Source organism: Elephantulus edwardii, unplaced genomic scaffold (assembly GCF_000299155.1).
Source record: "Elephantulus edwardii isolate Elephantulus edwardi_28Jun2011 unplaced genomic scaffold, EleEdw1.0 scaffold00062, whole genome shotgun sequence".
Taxonomy (NCBI): Eukaryota; Metazoa; Chordata; class Mammalia; order Macroscelidea; family Macroscelididae; genus Elephantulus; species Elephantulus edwardii.
In genome coordinates, this window is record NW_006399812.1 from 9,675,505 (window position 1) to 9,696,182 (window position 20,678).

A 20,678-nucleotide genomic window follows, 5' to 3' on the forward strand; every position below is an offset into this window, starting at 1 on the left:
GATGGGGGGATGGATGGATGGATGGATGGATGGATGGATGGATGATGGATGGATGGATGGATGGATGATGGATGGATGGATGGATGGATGGATGGATGATGGATAGATGATGGATGGATGGATAAATGGATGGATGGATGGATGGTGCAGATGGGTGGATGGATGGATGGATGGATGGATGATGGATGGATGGATGGATGGATGGATGATGGATGGATGATGGATGGATGGATGGATGGATGGATGGATGGACGGATTATGGATGGATGGATGGATGATGGATGGAAGGATGGATGATGGATGGATGGAAGGATGGACTATCAATCCATCAGATCCTTTATGTCTTCTTGATCCGTGTATTCTAGTCTCTATACAGATACACAGAGTCTGGATTAAAACCTTCTCTAAAATTCACTAAAGAAATCTAAGCCATGACCTCTAAATATCACCCCTGACCCCATTACTTTCACTCCACAACCCTCTAAACCTTCACTTTTCTCCACATCACCCGTAGCACCTGGAAGCGTTCTGATTGTGCTTCCTCCAAGACAGACTCTTCTAATAGTCCAGGATATATTGGCAACCTAGTCAATATTCTTTAAAAATAAAATATTGTGATTTTAACAAGTTTACAGAAAAGTTGGATTTTTCATTCATTCATTGCTGGACATTTTCCTCCCTACCCCCGATTTTCTTTTCTTTTTACCACATTAACAAAGAAAAGGGGGGGGGGACTAACCAAGAACATATGATCCTAGCAATTGACGCAGAAAAGGCATCTGACAAAATCCAACATCCCTTCCTGATAAAGACACTCAATATTTCTCACCAGCATCACAATTCAAAGGCATCAATTATTTGACAGTCTTCTTTATTCATTTCCCAATTTTCACATGTTTGAGAAGCAACTGAAAATACTTGGGCTTGGCTCACACACACCTTACTGCTGGAGAATGCTCCCCCAGGGAAGAAGTGTAGCTGGCGTGCTCCTTAGGAGAAAGGATGGGGAGATTTTTGTCTCACATATTTTGGCATGTTGTCAGGAGGGTTCAGGCATTAGGAAAATACAACATACATAGAAAAGTAGAGCGTAAGCAAAGGAAAGGAAGACATTAGTGAGATGGATTCACAGAGGAACTGGATGCATGAGATCAGGTACAACAGTGATCCGGAGGGTGTTTGTTATAGGATCAGACAGACTTTCTTTCAGTTGTACATAAGGTCATTATTAGTTTGAGCAGAGTAGATTCAATTAATAAGAACAGCAAAGTCTTATCTTCCTAAGTCCCACTCTTCTGAACTTCTTTTCTGCAGGGATCTCCTTCTGACCCGTTCTGACTCTGGCTCTGTGTCATTGAAAGGCAAAGAAAGGGGACAGAGAAGACAAGAGGCAGAGATAGCAAGTCATCCATGCCTGGGGAGAGTTGTTGTTAGGTGCCCTGGAGTCGGGCATGATTCAGGAACAGCAAATCTGAACAGTACCCTATTCTGCCCCAGCCTCACCATTCCTGATACCAAGGCCATTGCTTCAGCGTTCATCTTGAGACTTGTCCAGCCTTTTGCTCACCCTTCACTTTTCCAAACATGATGGGTTTTTCCAACGACTCACACCTTCTGACAACATGTCCAAAGTGTGAGAGATGAAGTTTGACCTCCCTTGCCTCCAAGTAGCACCCTGTTTGTACTTTCTCCAAGACTTATTTGTTTGACAGTCCATGGAATACTTAGTACTCTTCTCCAACACAACTCAAAGGCATCAATTCTTCTTCTGTAGTCCTTAATTATTGTCCTACTCTGAGATGCATAATAAACAATTTAAAAGACCTTGGCTTGAATCAGGTGCACCTTAGTCTTTAAGCTGACATCACTACTCCCCAGCTCCTTGGAGAAGTCCCTAAAAGCAGATTTAACATGTCTTTTATTATAATATACCTTGTTATTTTCTTGACTGCCAGTGCCAAGGGTGTTGCTTATGGAGCCAATTAAAAGGAAATAATTAACAATTCAATCATATCTCCATTTATCATGATGTTGCCTATTGGCCCAGTGATGAGAATTTTTGTTTTCTAGCCCTAGTGTACAAGTTGCCATGCCGCGGTCACTTGTGGTTGCTGTGAGGCTGAACACTGTGACACGGATGTGTCAAATGCGTTAATGGTTGGCTACAATGCGGACTGAGAGTGGGGTGGAGCTCCCCGATTGAACAAGCGTGGAAGGAGGAGTGGTGTCAACAACAACAACAGTGTTAAGATGTTTTTGTTCAAACATTCTTCTAGATCATACAGCCCTCGTGTGTTCACTTGCCCTTGCCTTACAGCAGCAACTTGTGGTTGCTGTGAAGCCAAACACTGTGCACTGATGTGGTGTCAAATGCGTGAATGGTTGCCCATAGTGGACAGTGTTTGGTGGGGTTCCCCAATTAAAACAAGCTTGGGAGAAGGAGTGGCATCCACTTCCGTAATAGCTTGCCTCCAGAAACCCTATGAACTTGGAGAAAGGATGAAAGTCACAAAAGTGTTGAGGACTTTCATTCATAGGGTCACTACGAGTTGCCTATGACTTGACAGCACTTAACAACAATAACAGTGTTAAGATGTAGTCCATACTGAAGGCTGCAGTCTTTACCTTCTGCAGCAAAGGCCTCAGGTCCTCCTCACTTTCAGGAAGAGAGGTTGTATCGTACGTACAACACAGGTTGTTGATGCGTCTTCCTCTGATCTTGATGCCACATTCTTCTTCATATGGTACAGCTTCTTGAATGATTTGCTCAGTGTACAGATTGAATAGAATGGGAGAAGGGGTGGGGGGACTAAAATAAGTGCAGCTCTTTGTGATACTGGATAACTCAGCAGCTGAGAGCTGCAACCCACAGGGTCTAGATATAAACATCACTGCATACAAGCTGTTTGGCCTCAGGCAAGTTGTTAAACCTCAGCAGGAAAGCAATGGCCCTTAGGGCTGCTGGGTTCAAGTTGTTAATAAAATATGAAAGTACTGAGAACAATACATGACCTACAGTAGACACTGGCTTTTATCAACTTGTTAGTTGCTATCTCATCAGAAACACACACACCTGCATAGATAGGTTCAGAGACAGATATTGATACATGTACCAATGAATTCATTCTGATTGGACCGGTTCAGGTCACATGCTATGTCTGAGGCAATCTCTGCTGCCTGAGTATGAAAGACAGTGGTTGTCCAGTCTTACATTTCAGAAGAGCCGGTCAGTCCCTTTCACTCTACACAGACAGAGAAGAAAAAAAAAAAAAGCAAGTCCTAATTCTCAATAAAATGGATTGATATAGTGATGGTAACAGTGTGAGCTAGAGTATATCAGAGATTATAAAAATGGCCTAAGAGAGGGCAAAGTCCAGATTTGCTGTTCACAGAGTTGCTATGAGTTATAGTTGTTGACTCACTAGCATTTAACAAAAACAACAATTCTCCCCCAAAACTGAACCCAAGCATCCCAATGATTATAAAGAAGGTACAGGACTGGGCACTATTTCTTTCTGTTTTACATGAGGCCCACATGAGTCAAAGCCAATTCATTTGCAGCCAAAATGGTGGGCATGGATTAACAGTGATTAATTGTATAGAACACAATGTATGGGAAAGATCAAATGAAACACAATGTGAATGTAGGAATGTGTGAAACACAATGTATGTAAGTGAAGCACAATGTACACAAATTTTGTGTGCAAACCGATATAACGATATAAAATAATGTAATAAAAAAACCACAACAGCCAGTATTTCCCAAAGAATGGAAATTTGAAGCTGATCAAGCAAAAGCAATGCAGATCCACTCCAGTAAGACGGAAATTGGGTGAGAACAGTTGTTTAAATTGCAGGAGAATCCTCCATTCTCTGCTGTCCCGTCCTCGGACTGCTTGACCTGCAGCACTGTCTGGAGATACAGACCTCATGGGAGGGAGGCAGATGTGTCCCTCCTGCCAACAGACAGGTTGTCAATGGTGAGGACGTGGGGATCAGGCATGAGGGAAGACAAGCCTAAGAAAACTCACTTCCTGGAATCACAGTAAGATCTCTCCCCTTTCTCCATCCCACACCAACAGAATGGCATCCTTCCTGACCTCCATAACTTTTACTATCCACATGGACTACTGTTCTCACTCTCACAGCTAGGCTGGCCTGGATACTCTGTGATGTGTGTAAAAGCCAATTATTTCCTTGGCTGGGCAAGGACAGGAGTTGTGCGTTTGATGGTTTGTTGTTGTGGTGGTTGTTTTTGTTGGGGGGGAAAGGCACATTTTTTTAAAAGCCAAAGGTTCATCTGATTCACTAGAAGACCCAGTAGCATAAAGTTCATTCTGAGCAAGTATTGAGCTGATGTGTCATTCTCTATTACACACTGAGGTAAGCATACTTTAAAGACTAAGGTGTACTTGATTCAAGCCATGGCCTTTTCAATTACTTTTTATACATCTGAGAGTTGGACAATGAATGACAGTAGAACCAAAGCTTTTGAGTTGTGATGTTGGAAAAGAGTATTGAATGGCCCATGAACTGCCAAAAGAACAAAGAGGTCTTAGGGAAAGTGCAATCAGAATGCTCCTTCGAGGGAAGGACAGTGAAGCTCTGTAAAATATGTAAGTAAATACTTTGGAAATGTTGTTAGAAGGGGCCAATTCTTGAAAAAAGAGTTGATGCTTGGAAAGATAGGGGAGCAGCAAAAGAGAGGAAGACCCTCAACAAGATGGATTGACACGGTAACTGACAAAAAAGGGCTCAAGTAGATGAGAGATGGTGAGGACAGAACAGGATAGAGAAGTGTTGATATCCACTGTTCGTAGGGTCACTAGAACCACCACAGGTGACACTTGAGAACTAGACAGGCTCTTTCTTCACCTCCTACGCAGATCTTAGCCAACACAATGGTCTTCCAACAAAGGCCCTGCTAGTCCAGCCCTTGTCGATTAATGAAATGGAGCTGGACAGCTGTTCTTCTCTGAACTGGTGGATTAGACAATAGGTTGAGATTCCCCATGCCCTAGGATCCACAAGAGAGTCCGTACAGTGAGCATCAAGAAGGAGACAGAAGAGAGAATCTATAGCCTCAAAAAGCCCCGATCACTGGGGAATGCATCTACACTGGGCACTGAAGAATGGATGACCAGAAAGAAAACAGAGAGAGTCAGGCATCAGCAAGAGCAAGAGAAAATGTAGGGTCAGGAAAGCTCTAAAAAAAACATGGAAACCTAGACTGGACCATTTGAAGCTGAGAACTCTCCCTACCTCCTTCTGGGGCTCTGACAGCTACTTGTTCAAATGCACTTTTCAATAAACACAGATTAAACAGGCTTACATCTATATTTCTCTCTTCTCCACATGCATAAACTGATAAATCCCCAGGGATTGCTGGGATTTATATAGGTAGATTTTTTGCAAGTTTGTCTGTATATCTGCACTATGGCTTCTAAATCAAATTTTATCCTTTCTGCTGAAGACTAAATTATTTATCCAAAGAAAAAATCCAGGAGATAGAAAGAGATGCACAGTGAAGGGTGGTTTCTTGGCCATCAGTCATATTCTCTGGCGTGAGACTGTGTTAGGGTAGCAGTTTGTGCCTTTCTGATTAGGATGTTCTTCTGAGATTTCAAGTGTTGCCCTCTACTGATAGCTATGTCTAAAATGAATGTCAGCATCATGGAGACCACCAAGTCTACCTCTACTAACTCCACATGGGAACTGTCCCCATAAACAACATCCACAGCACAGAACTAATTCTCACACGGCCAGTTTCTCACACTCTTGAACATACTTCTACTAATTTCAATACCAATCTTTCTACTCTACTGGTTCCAAAATCCTTTGCAATGACCACACAGATCTCTTAGGCCCTTTGGCCTTCAGCTTCATAGCTTAGGTCAGTGTGATAAGTTTCCTTGGTCCTGCCAGTTAAAGCATCTTTCCTCAGTCATCCAGCAAACATGGGTGAAGACCTCTGGCTCCAGTTCTGTGAGGCAGCGTTCCCAAGTCAGCTCTGTATCATGTTGGTCTCTGGTTCTTTGTTGAGGCTGTTGTTGCTTTTAATTCCTGGTGAGGATGGAACCAGAATCTCTGGTCCCAAAGGATACACACTCCAATCCCTGCTTTTTCTTCCCTGCTAGTATTGAACTACCCAAAAGTCTTCTGTTGAACTTGTTCAGTTTAAACCTAGTGGAATGGCGAAAGACTAGCCAATCTCCTTGAGAGAGACTAATACTATTTATATGATCTCACTCAGCCATGTGACAAAGTCAGTGGATTGGAAAGCCATTGTAAAAAAACAAATCCTTAAAATCGTACCGTGAACTTCTGAAACTGGCTTTCTTTTGAGCTACTCTCACAGAATTAAAATCAAGGTTTCACCTTGGGGGCCTTACCTTCTCCTCAGCTAAGGACTGACCAAGTTGCGACATGAACTCATTTGACCGGAGATTATTGCCCTTGGTGTTCAGCAGAGCTGTGCTGGCTTCAGATCTTCCCTCACTCTTGACCCAAAGTCAAGCTTGCCATGAACTTCCTGGGCCTCAGCTTCCTCATGACGACAATGGGATCTTGTTTCTGTTGTACGTTATCAGTTTATTCTAACTCATAGCAAACCTACAGGACAGTAGAAGCTGTCCTACAGGGTTTCCTAATCTCTATGCGAGCAGCTTGCCAGATTTTTCCTTCCGTGTCCTCCCTCAGTGGGTTTAAACTGCTGACTTTCGGTTCATAGCTGAGCATTTAATCACTGGTCCATCGGGACATGTGAGTGTGAGATAGAAATGGTTTTTCCATAATTGTGATATCCAGTGTGAATGCATCTGGCACAGAGTCTAAGTACTAAGTGGGGTCAACTACCAGCGTTCTACCTAAGAGTCGCCTGACTGTGGTGTCAAAGACTCCTCTACTTCTAGAACCCTGAAACAGGCCCCTGAGGAAAAGGAAATTACTCTTTCTTTAAAATCCTTGACTTTACCGAATTACTCAAACTGTTATTAAACATGAAGGAATGGGACATGGGTGCTCATGGGCCTGGGGGTACAGTGCATTCTGGGATAAAGCAAGTACACCCTCTCTTCCTCTATACTGTCAAACCAGGGAATGTGGGAATGATCCCCCACCATTGGTCGCTCAAGAAACATGTGCTCATTAGCATTTGATTAACAAGTCAGCAATTATGGGATGAGCACTCCAAAGGGAGAGCTACCTGCTCTCCACATTATCACAGAATGCTATCCTGGGAGCGCCATGTCACTCTTTCTATAAGCTTGCTTAATGCTTCCTTGAAGTCCTGTGAACTGAAAGTAGCCAGAATTTGTTTTCTCTGAATTCAGTATTTAGGAGAACGTAACGACAGACAGAAAACAACGCTGTTGATGCAAGGCTTGGGGCCCTATTTCTGGGTGGTGAGTCTGTTTCCATCTCCACAGATGCCTGCCTGTTCACCAGCTCCTGTGTGACTTGTGTGGTGTGTCCACTCAGAACTATAATCTCAAAGCACTGCTAGTCTCCAAAACCCAAGGAAGGTTGAATTTTATTTTACCAAATGAGATTTCCTGAGGCAAAATAGACTTGCACCTTCCAGAAAGAATGCCAATAAATGTTGAAATAAGAAGCTGTCTGAGCATGAACCGATTCCAATATTACTGTTAAACACGCATTCCCTGAGCATTATGCAACAAGTGCTTCCAAAATGTCTTTGTGTCTGCCACGCTGTGAGCTCAGATGTGACATCTGCGGAGCGTGCCCTCAAGGATCAGCATCCACGTCAGAACACCCACTCACAGCACCGAGCAGGCTGTGCATAGCCTGTCAGAGATGCGGGCCCCAAGTGCTGTGAGTTCACGGAAGAGGCGGCTGTGGAAACATGCGGAGTGCAGACACAGTGCGAGGATCTTTTGACAAGAAACTCAAAACAGAAACAATTGCTTTTGAGTCACTTCCAATCCATGGTGATTCTATGAGTGTCAGAGTAGAATTGGGCTCCATGGCACTTTCCAGAAGCAGATTTCCAGATCTTTCTTTCAAGATATATCTGGATGAACTAAAAATCATCAACATTTCAGTTAGCAGCCACATTTGCTACCTATTTCCGCCAGCCAGGGACTCGAGGGTAATGCTAGTCACAAAAGAGGAGCAGAGGGGAAGGGGAGAATTTTAGTTTTAAGTCCCCTAAAAGCAGACTCTGAAACAAGAATTGGAGTCCAAGTGGGTTGGAAGAGGGCATGAATAAAAAGTTCAGGGAATGAAGACAGATAAGGAAGGCAACTAATTAATCGTGCTATCAAGATAGGAACCTCTGTGGACAGTTGGTGTTTAATCCCCTGGGGAGCTATAGGAGCTAGTATAGAATATGTCTGTCAGAATGACCCAACCTGCGTAGGAGTCATTGACCAAGAGATACTGATGCGGCTTGTTCTTGTTCTATTGCTGTGTACCATGTCGTCGGGAATGACTCATAGCTGACCCTCTAGCAGGTTTTCAGTCAATCACATAGGAAGAGATTGCCCATCCTTTTCCCACAGAGCCACTGGTAGATTCAAACTACACGCCTTTCGGTTAGCAGTGACAAGCTGGGGCCTTAGGAAGCATTATTTTCCTGGTTTCTAAGTTATCTAGTGCCGCTATACCTGAGACACCACAAAAGAAGAGCTTTTGAAAACCTGAATATTCATTCTCTCAGTTTAGAAGGGTGATTGTTGTTGTTAGGTGCTGTCGAATCGAGTACGACTCATACTGACCCTATGAACAAAAGATCTGAACCCTATCCTATCCTGTGCCATCCTCATGTTTCCTGACACACAAGAGCTCATTGTCACAGTCACTGTGTAGTCCACCTGGTTGAGGGTCTTCCTCTCCCTCACCAACCTTTCACCCTTTCCAGCCTCATGTCCTCTCCCAAGGAATAGCCACATGTCCAAAATATGTCCGGTGAAGTCTCATCATTCTTGCCTCCAAAGAGCACTCTGGCTGCACCCTCTCCAAGGGTAGAAGTTAAAATTGCCACTTCAGGGGAAGGCCTTCTCTCTATTTTTTCTCAAGAAAGATCCTTATTTCATTGAACTTCTATAGACTCTGGTGTTCCTTAGAGATGCCATGTGTCAGCCTTGTCTGGTGTCAAGGAGATTCTTCACACAGACACCTAAGTTCAGTAGGATACATCCTCCTCCTGACAATTCTTTCTTGGTAGTATGACCCCCCCCACCCCACCCCACCATTCCTCTCCCTTTAAACTCTTATGAGTTAAAAGGTATTATCAGTACCACTCTAGGGAAACTCCCCCTACATTGGATAGCCACTGTGATGGGATTGAGTGTTGCACTCCACCCTTAATTTCTTTAATTATTTGGTTTATCTGATCATGGTGGGTCACTGCATATTAATTATTAAATTAATTACATTAATTAATTACATATATATGTTTTGGGGGGAGGTCACAATTCAATCCCAGAAACTCCCCAACATCTGACATTTGTGTAAGGTAGTCTCTGGGTAGTGCAAACAGTTCTTGTGTTTGGTTGCTAATTGAAAGGGTTGGAGCCTTAAGTCTACCCAGAAGCACTTTAGAAGAAAGGCCTTCTCATCTGCTTCTGGAAAATTCTCCCTTAAAATCCCCGTGGAGTACAGTTCTCTGGCATGTATGAGGTCAACAGGAGTCAGGGTGTACTCAGGGCAAACAGTTTTTAACTTAGTGTAGCTGGCAAAGCAGGCTCTAGAGGCCAGAGGCAGACCTCAGCCTAAGGCTACCCGGATAGCACAGTGACTGACTGCTGGAAGCTGGTTCATGTGCACTGAAGCACAAGGACCTGGGAAGAAGGCTGAACACTGACGGTATCCACTGCAGGGAGAACACAGGGGAATCAGGATAAGACTGAAGCCAGACTGGGAGTGCCACACTCGGGCTGAATTTTGCTCCATAAACAGTAACAAGGCAGCAAAGGGTTTTAGCAGAATGACCAGGTTAAAACTGGGCTTTTAAGGGGAGCTTTGGTGGCCTAGTGGCAAGAAGCTGCACTGCAATCCCAGAGATATGAGGTTCAAATCCACCAGATGCTCTGCCGGAGAAGGAGGGGCCATCTCCTCCTGTACCAGTCAGATCCAATTTGACGGTACACACACACACAGAAAATTTAAAACAAAAACCAAGCAAACGAAAAACTGGTCTTTTAGAAAAATGAAGCTGATAGGTTATGTGAAGAAGAAAATCCAAGTACAGGTGTCAGCGCTGGGTGAAGTTGTTTGTTGTTGTGTACCATCAAGTCCTATCATTCTTGGGAAGGTGGAGGGATGACAAAAGAGAGGAAGATCCTCAACCAGGTGGATTGAGACAGTGACTGTGGCAGTGGGTTCAAGCGTGTCGGAGGTTATGAGGATGGCACAGGATAGGACGGGGGTCAGATCTGTTGTTCTTAGGCTCATTATGAATCAATTCTAACAACAACCACCGCCATCAAGTTGGAATTAACTCATAGCTGACCCTCCATGGGTTTTCAGAGGCAGTAAACTGCATGAGAGGAGAGTGACCATCTTTCTTTTGTGGAGAAGCCGGCAGATTCGAACTACGTGCTTTGGCTTGGCGGTGTAATTCCTCACCACTAAGGCACCAGAGCTCCCATGTGCTGAGGGTGTGTACTAAAACGATAAGGAAAGAGGGAGGCAATGCCAGTAGAAATGCTGGCTGAGTGTCCACTACATAGTATGGCCCTGGCCCAGAGAACTTCTAGAGAGCCAGGGAGTCAGGGCAAGGGAAGGTCAGCTCCCTGGGCACCAGAGACGAGAAGGTGTAGAAAGAACTGCACTGTACTCCCCTCCTCCAAACCCTGCAACCAAATTTCAGAGCAAACGAAAAGCATAAACCACTGGGAGTTGAGCAGATGGCACTTCCAAAGCTTCCCCAGCTCTCCTTCCATCCAAAGCAAACGTGGATTGGAAGCCACAGGGTTTGCAAATGCCACTGTGCCATTTGAAGCTAGGATCCCGCGTGCCAACATGTAGCCTGCATTTCAGACTTGACTTCAAAAGGGAGCTTTATCAACACTGACTTATAAATAAATGAAGAGACTGAATAATGCATCTCAGCTTAATACGACTCTAATTTCCTTAATGATGATATAAAAATCACGGGCATAAATTGCCCAGCTCTCCAAAGGAAACAAGAGGGAGGAAACTCATTCCACATTAATTCCATATAAATCACTAGACAAGTTTTCCCTTGCTTCTGATCAGAGTGGCTAGCAAAGCAGTCACTGGCTCCCGAGCTGGGACCATTCAGGGGCTGTCTGATTCCTCCTCTCTGGTCCTGTGAGGAAGCTTCCTTGATGTCCCCACTACCTGTGTGGCCCAGTGGCTTTGCAGCTCTGCCCACAGGGTATATGCCACCCACAGGGCTCCAGGCCACCTTCCTTGCTTTAGGGGCTGGATCTGACTGGTAGCATGTTACCAACGCTGGTGCCAGTGCCAAGACAAGGAATAGAGGCAGTGGGATCTCAGTTGTGCTTCAAAAAGCAGATATGGTCTTGGCAGGCTCAGGATAAAGAAAGATCAAACTTGTTCTGATCAAACTGTGACCAAACCAGGCTTCCATCAGATTACTGGAGAGTCCCCAGGAGCTGGGCAGGGACCTCATCTGGGAAACAATGTGCTCCAAGATGTGATGAAGAGGCCACTCAGAGGAACCCCATTCGTGACCCCTTCCACTGTTCTAGGGGGAAAGACAACTGCATCCCCTTGCTCCCGGAAGAAGCTCCTTGCCACTGAGGACTGAAGGTCAATTAGCATTCATTATACTTTCATATGGGGGGGGGGGAATGGGCAATCTCCTCTCGTGCAGTTTACTGTCTGAAAACCCCTGGAAGATCAGTTATGAGTCAGTTCCAACTCAATAACACACAAAAATAACTGCATGCGTTCAAATAATCCAACAACACACATTGAAAAGAGAGCAGAGATGAAAGAAACCTCCTTATGGAGACTTGGGTATGAATATTCTAAGAACTCCAGGCCAAATGCCAGCCAGCAGATTTGTTCTGAAGCTGAATACAGCTATGCTTCTGCTATCTCATTTTCACTTGCTAAATCACTGCTATGCAGCATCTGCTAGGATGACCTTGGAGTCCCACACCCTGGCCACTTACCACCTTTGTTTGCAATAGCCCCTACCTCCCTCCATGGGTCCTGCTTTGCTGTTGCCTTGGGTAAGTTAACACAGTAAGTTAACTCCTTAAAGAAAACTGCTTTGGTGGCTTAGTGGTAAAGAACTGCACTGCAAACCTGAAAGTGCATGGTTCGACTCCATAGAATAGAGTAGAATAGAATAGAATAGAATAGAATAGAATAGAATAGAATAGAATAGAATGCCTCTGAAAACCCACTGAAGGATCAGCTATGAATCGATTCCGTCTCTACAGTACACAATAACAACAACTACATCATATTAATCACCATGGAGTTGCCATAACTTTGATGCTTTGGACAGAAGAGCAAAAATTCAAATTGTGGTCTTTACCTCGATGGTGGGCTACATATTCAACTGTGGGCTTGGAATCCTGCTTTCACTTCCTCCCAACTATTCTTGAAAAGTTGATAAACCTCTCTCAACCTCAGTTTCCTTATCTATAGAATAAGAATGCTAACAGAACCCCCCCCACACTTTAGTTAAGAGGAATCAAGGTGATAGATAGAACTGGAAGGTGGGGGCCCCTGGCAGTGCTGTTTCTTTCGTCAGTCACTGTTGACTCTGTTTCTTGGTGGATAAATCACTTCTTGGTGATGCACAATGGAGCTAAATTCTCCCTTGTCCTGCTTCATCCCATTTTTCTATTTCAGATTGAAAATTCTATAGACTTTTCAATGACTAATTCCTGAAAGGATGTCACCCACCTGTACTCTCTAGCTAGCCTGTAAGGACCACTGAAATCTGTTCAACAGAAGCCTCTGTTGACAGAAAGATAGTGGTTGTACATGAGGAGCATTAGCTAAAATAGAACCTGTGTCTCCTACATGAAGGTAAAAATTCTACCACTAATCACTACCGGCCACTGCTCTGGGCAACAAGGAAATGTCTTTGAAAGGGTCTAATAAAGAACATAAAGGAAATATCTAATAATACTGTTATCGTGGGAATCCCTGGTGGTTCCAGTGGTTTGGCCTTGGCTGTTAACTGGAAAGCCAGTGATGTGAATCTACCTGGCATTGCCACGGAAAGAAGTCTGGCCATCTGCTTCTGCAAAATTAATCAGATTACCATTGAATTCATTTCAGCTCTTGGTGACCCCAAATGAGTCAGAGCAGAAGTGTAGTCCACAGATTTTTCAATGGCTGTGACATTTCAGAAGCAAATTGCCAAGCCTTTATTCCAAGACACCTCTGAATAAGTTCAAATTGTCAACATTTAAGTTAAAAGCCAAGGACTCCATAAAATCACAGCCGTTTGAACACTCCATGGAGCACAGATCTATTCTGAAACATGTAGTGTTACCAGGAGTCAGAACTGGCTGGACAGCCACAGGTGGTATTGCCATCATTCGCACAAAGAGAGCACAGCTTTGGGGGAGCGGCTGTGAGCAAAGCGTGTGTGTCTGTGCATCCACGTGCCCTGCTGGGTGCCTGACAGGCACTCTCAACATCCAGCTTTGCACGGATGGCTATTCTTTGAGGAAGATCTTCTCATGACCCCCCCTTTTTTTTTTTACAAAGGAGAATCAATTTCACAGATGGGGATTCAAACCCAGGAAGTTAGCTCTAATTCTGTCAAGGAAAGACAGGGACTCTTAGAGAAGAGAAGAGAATGTGAAGGTCCTTGCCTTCCAGGGACTTAGCTTATATTGTCATTTAATTTTCACACAACTCTGTGAAAGGAGTCAGAGATTTTTTTTCTTTTTAGAAGAAGATTGAGACTCAGAGAGGAGAAGCATCCTAGGTAGCTTATCTGTTGAACAGCTTCGGTGGGATCTTGCATGGATTCCCAAGCCCATCCTCATTCTACTACTCCATACACCTCCATCCTCCTCACACATACAAGCTGCATGACTTCCCTTCTCTGAGCAGCTCAGTCACTCTGGCTGCAAAAGGACTTTTGAGTTTTGTTTTGGGGTTTCAGAGGTTGGTTTTTTCCTCCTTCTTTCTTTATAATAGTCTGAAGCAGTCAAGCTCAGCTGTATTTTCTAGGCTCAGAGAAGCTGGAGAGACTCGTCGTCTTAGTGAAATTATTAGGTCCCACCTGTTTAAAGTCAGGTAAGGGTTAAACCAGGCTGCTCCTTGGAGACAAGGATTCTGAAGCTTCATCTGACATACTTTGGACATGTCGCAAGGAGGGATCAATCCTTGGAAAGGGGCGTCATGCTTGGGAGGATGGCGGGACAGTACAGAAGAGGAAGACCCTCAATGAGATGGATTGATTCAGTTACTAGGGTAATGGTGGTAGTTGTGTCAGAGATAATAAGATTGGCACAGAATAGAGCAGCGTTTAGGGCTCTTGTACATAGGGTAGCTATGAGTCACAGGCGACTCAAGAGCAAACAACAACAGCCAGAAGTCAGGCTTCTATAAAACCACCAACATAAAAGTGCTGCGATATGATGTTTAATTAAGCAAACCTGATGATAGAGTTTTTAATGAAGAGTAGACCTGTCTGTAAATATATTGAAAATAATTCTATGAGGTGAGTTCTTATATAATTACTATCTTACAAATGTTTATCAGTCAAGATAGGCCAGGATATTTTTGTTTTTATTAGTCCGTTTTTTGTTTTTATTGAGTTAATTACAGCTCACAGTGACCCTCTGAACAACAGACTTGAATCTTGACCTATCCTGTGCCATCCTCACCATCTCTGATACACTTGATTTCATTGTTAAAGTCACTGGATCAGCCATGCTGTTGAGGGGTCTTCCTTCTTCCCTGTCTCTCCTACTTTCCCAGCATTTTTTTACAACATGCCCAAAGCATGGAGACTAAGTTTCATTATCCTTGCCTCTAAGGAGTACCCTGGTTGCACTCCCTCAAAGACAGACTTGTCTGTTCTTTGACAGTCCATGGTTATTCGGAACTCTTTTCCAACACCACAATGCAAAGGCATCAATTCTTCTTTGATCTTCTTTAGTCATTGTCCAATTTTCAGATACATATGAAGTCATTAAAAAGTCCACAGCTTGGTTCAGTTGCCCCACAGTCTTTAAACTGACATCATTGCTCTTTAGCTCTTTGGAGAAGTCCTTGACAACAGATTTTTCCCAGTGCAACATGGCTTTTGATCTCCTGATTGGTGTTACCATAGGTGTTGATTATGGATCCAAATAAGATGAGATCATTGACAGCTTCAACACTGTATCTATCTTGATGTTCTATCAGCTAAGTTCTTGTGGCTTGGTGATAAAGTTTTGTCCTGTCAACCAAAAGCACATGGTTCAAATCTACCAGCTGCTCCTTGGAAGAAAGATGGGTAATCTACTCCTGTACAATTATTGTCTCTGAAAACCCACTGGAAAGTCAATTATGAATCACTTCCAAGTCGATGGCACACAAAAACAACATCATATTGCCTAGTGGACCAATGGTGAGAATTTCTGTTTTCTTGACGTTGACATATAATCCATATTGAATGTGGCAGACTTTAATTCTCTGATGCATTTGAAGTCCTCTTCACTTTCCACAAGCAGGGTTGTATCATCTGAATAATGCAAGTTGTTGATAAGTCTTCCTCTAATGCTGATGCCACAATTTTCATTATATGCTCCAGAGTCTCAAATTATTTTCTTATCACACAGATTGAATACATATCAAAAAAAGATACCACCCTAACACACAATGCTCCTGAGACTTTTCCAAAGTACTGAAGAGCAACAATGTCAGTCTGGAGATTAAAGTGTGCATGATACAAGCCATGGTCTTTGCAATTACTTGCAATGCATGAGAAAGCTGGACAATGACTAGGGTTGATAGAAAAATTGATGCCTTTTAGATGTGGTCCTGGAGAAGAGGATTGAAGATACCATGGACTGCTAAGAGAACAAACAAACCTCTTCACCTGGAGAGGGTGAAGCCAGGCGGCTCCTTGAAGGCAAGAATTCTGACGTTTCATCTGACATATTTTGGACATATTGCAAGGCAAGACCGTCCTTGGAGAGGGATGTCATGCTTAGAAGTGTGGAGGGGCAGGGCTGGAGAGGAACCCTCAATGAGAGGGATTGATTCAGTGACTGGGGTAATGGGGATAGGTGTGTTGGAGACAATAAGATTGGCAAGGGATAGAGCAGGTTTTAGGACTGTTGTACATATGGTCGCTATGAATCACAGGCAACTCGATGGCACATAACAACAGCTTTCCCTTGTTTTGTTTGGACAACAGCTCTTATTTCAATGAGCATAGTTAAGTGTTCTTGGCTTCCCATTATTCTTAATATTAACCATATCTTGTTATGATCCACACAGTCAAATGCCTTTGTATAGTAAATAAAGGACAAATAAACATCCTTCTGTTATTCTCTTGGCTTTCAACCAAGATTCACCTGACATCAGCAATGTCATCTCTCATGCCATATTAGCAATTCTCAAAGCAACACCTCTAGAACAGTAGCATAAGTATCACCTGGGAACATGCTAGAAAGAGTACGTTCTTAGGCCCCACCTTAGGTTTACAAGGTGGATCCCAGACTTATGTGTTTTAACCAGTCCTCCCAATGAGTTTGGCATATCTTAAAGTTAGAGATGCACTGAGCTAAGGGAAACTAGACACAGGATTGTTCAGTGGTAGGATTCTCATTTTCCATATGTTGTTGTTGTTGTTATGTGCCGTCGAGTCGTTTGCGACTCATAGCGACCCTATGTACAACAGCCCTAAACCCTGCTCTATCCTGTGCCAATCTCATTGCCTCTGACACACCCATCCCGATTACCCCAGTCACTGAATCAATCCACCTCATACAGGGTCTTCCCCTCCTGCGCTGTCCCTCTACTCTACCCAGCATGATGTCCCTCTCTAAAGACCTGTCTCTCCTTAAAACATGTCCAAAGTATGTCAGACAAAGCCCCAGAATCCTTGCCTCCAAGGAGCTGCCTGGTTTAATCCTCTCTACGATGAATCTGTTTGTCTTCTTGGCAGTCCATGGTACATTCAATACTCTTCTCCAGCACTAGCTGTAGGTGGAGACTTGAGTGTTGCTATGATGCTGAGTAACTTTCAGTAGCACTTCCAGAGTAAGAAAGTCTAGGAAGAAAGACTTAGCAATCTCCTTCCAAAAAATAGGCCAATGAAAACCCAATGGATCACAATGGTAGTTGATGTAATACTAACAACAATACAGCTAATAAACTAGAAAACCAGATGAACTGTCTTCAAGTCAACTCCAATTTAGATTCCAACTCTAAGCCTATTAAAGAGTAGAATCGTCCCCAGGGTGCACATCTTTACAAAAGCGAGCTGAAACATCTTCATCCTGCTTTTGTTCTGTTGGAACCTTTCACCTCTTGGTTAACAGCTGAGCACTTTAACAATTGTGCCACCAGGAATCTTTGACAAAGAACCTCACAATCTCAGTGGCTTACCATAGGAATCAGCAACTATGGCTGAGAGTCAAACTTAGTTCAATGCCCATTTTGTGATTAAAGTTTTATTGGAACACGGCCATGCTCGCTGTTTACATATTGTCTATGGTTGCTTTCCTGTTATAACGATAGAGTTTTGTAGTTATGGCAGAGATCATATGGCCCTGAAACACTCAATATTTCTTCTCTGGCCCTTTACAGAGAGGTTTGCCAACCCTGGCTGAGAGAAATGGAGGTTTATTTCTCAGTCATACTGCAGGCTCAGGCAGGCTAGGAGCCATGTTTTGCTCTCTGGCTCATGCTATTGGAACAAACCCAGTCTGGAGCTTTGCCAGTTATCCTGGCAGAGGGGAAAGAGACATGAAGATTTTTGTGCTGGTGCGTAAAGACTCTGTTCTGAAATCACACAAGTCACTCTATCCACATTTCAGTCAAAGGGGTGAAAGTATGTTTTTTAATTTCAAGTTCAGTTACACTTATTTTATTTCAGGTCCAAGTCTATCTATTATAGCAAATTATAGAAAATATTTTTAAGTATGGGAATCCAAGCACTTTTAATGATGCTCATACAAAACTTATGCATAGACTAGTAGACTGAGGAGATATTGCATCACTTAAAATCAAGAAAGTTATGTGACAAATATGTATCCTTTTACTATGTTTGTTTATATATTTATGTATTTATTTATTCATTCATTCATTCATTCTTTTTATGTTTGTACCGTCAAATTGGATCTGACTGGTACAGGAGGTGATTGTTCCTCCTTCTTCAGCAGAGCATCTGGTGGATTTGAACTGCACACCTCTGGGTTTGCAGTGCAGTTTCCTGCCACTAGGCCACCAGAGCGCACCTGTTTGTTTTTTAGTGAATGCTAAACAAACAATCTGAAAAACAAGGTTACATAAAAAAAGAATATGGAATCAAGACTGCAGGAAGTGAACTTTGCCAGAAGACCAAAGAGGAAAGACCAGAGAAAAGGGAAAGTCCTCCTCCAGGTAAGCTCCTCAGTCAGGGCAAACTTTGCAACTATGTCCAGGACAGAGACAGAGTGAGTTTCCTTCCCAATAGGCTCCTCAACCACAGTGAACTTTCCTGCCAGTCCTGGGACAGAGGCACAGAGAGTTACCTTTCAGGTGGGTTCCTTAGACAGTTCCAGAAAAGAAAGATCAAGGGCAGGGTAAGTTCTCCTGCAGGTGAGCTCTGCAGCTGTGGCAAATTTTCCCATCAATCCTGGTACCAGAGAAGAAGGACCAGAGGCAGGGCCAGTTGTCCTTTCACTCCCTGGAATGTTGAGCTCTCCCACAGAGGTAAGTCTTCCCATGAGTCCAAGGATGAGAGAGGTCTTCAAGCAGGCCAAATTTCCCTCCTTTTTTCTAGAGAAATGAACTTCTCAGCCAAGGCTGCCAGCCCCACAATCTGTGAGGACCCAAGCAAGAAAAACTCTATCATAGCAATGACATAGAAAAGAAGCAGACTACCTCATATCTTACACAAAGCCAAAGCAATGAATCACTCAAAAAACTGATCAAAACACAGAATCAATTAATTTCTTGAAGGCAGAAAGTCAGATCAAACTTTCTGCCACAAAATTCAAAAGAACAATAGTTAAGTATTATCAGTAGGTGAAAGAAAAATTCAAAGAATTGTGTGAATGTATAAGCAAAAGATGAATTTTTTAAAAAAGCAATAGAAGACAAAACTTATAAAGCCAATGATGAATTAGAAAAACAAGAAGTGGCAATCCAGAATATTAGGACCAGTGTCTCAGAAACTGTCCACATGTTGGAGGAACAGATGAGCAGAATTGAAGAGATAAAGCACAGAACCAGCAAAACAGAAGATAAAGTTCTCAGTACTGATCTGCTAGAGCAAAAAGCAGAATCACAAAGGAAGGAAAATGAAGAAATCCTAAGAATCATGTGGGATACTATCAAGAGGAACAACATGCATATAATTGGAATTCCAGAGCATGAAGAAGAAAAAAAAAGACACTGAAGAAATTGTTGAAGAGTTTCTAGAAAAAAAATGTTGAAGGTATCATGAAAAAAAAGAGAATACACATACAAGAAGCTCAGTGAACCCCATACAGAATAGACCCCAAAAGAAAAACATCAAGGCACATCATAGTTAAATTTGCCAGAGTCCAAGACAAGGAGAGAATTCTGAAAGCAGCTAGGGAAAAACGAAGAGTAACTGGTGGTCTAGTGGCAAGAAGCTGCACTGCAATCCAGAATGAGCACAGTTTGAGGCATGCAGTTTGAGGCTCCATGGGAGAAAGATGGACAATCTCCTCTCATGGGATTAACTGTCTCTGAAAATCTGTTGGAGGGTCAGCTCTGAGTCGGTTCTGACTCTATGGTGCACAACAAGCTATAAAGGACAACAAATACATTTAAGTGCTGATTTTTCAGCAGAAACCATGTAAGCAAGAAGACAGTGGAGTGACATATATTAAACACTCAAAGGAAACAATTGTCAACCAAAAATAACATATCTAGAAAACTCTCCATCAAATATGATGAAGAGATCAAGACATTCTCAAAAAAGCAGAAATTAAAGGAGATTGTGAAAACACGATCAATGATTCAAAAACTACTAAAGGATATCCTTTCCACAGAGACATCACAGAAAAGTGGACAGATCAAAGTAACTAGCAACAACACACACACAAAAAACCCTCAATCAAATGATATCAACAAAAACTTGCCTTTCAATAATAGTTTAAATGGACCAGTGAAGAGAAAAAGAGTAACAGATTAGATAAAAAAATAAAACCCATACATCTACAAGAAACAAAGGGGGGGGGATTTCAAGAAAATGGCAGCTAGAAAAAAAGCAGGAGTAGCAATATTAATCTCCAATAAAATAGACTTTAGGGTGAAAACTATCATAAAGGATAAGGAAAGACACTTACAAGGTCAACAGAACAAGAGGGCATAACCATAATAAATATCTATGTATGAATGATAAAGCAAAAGTTAACAGAACAGGGAATAAAAGAAATAGACAACATCACAATAGTGGGAGATTTAATCCTTCACCCTCAAGGAAAGATAGGATAACCAGAAACTAAATTTAAACAAAGATGCTTAAAGTAAACTATAAAATTAACCAACTCAATGTTATAGATATACACAGG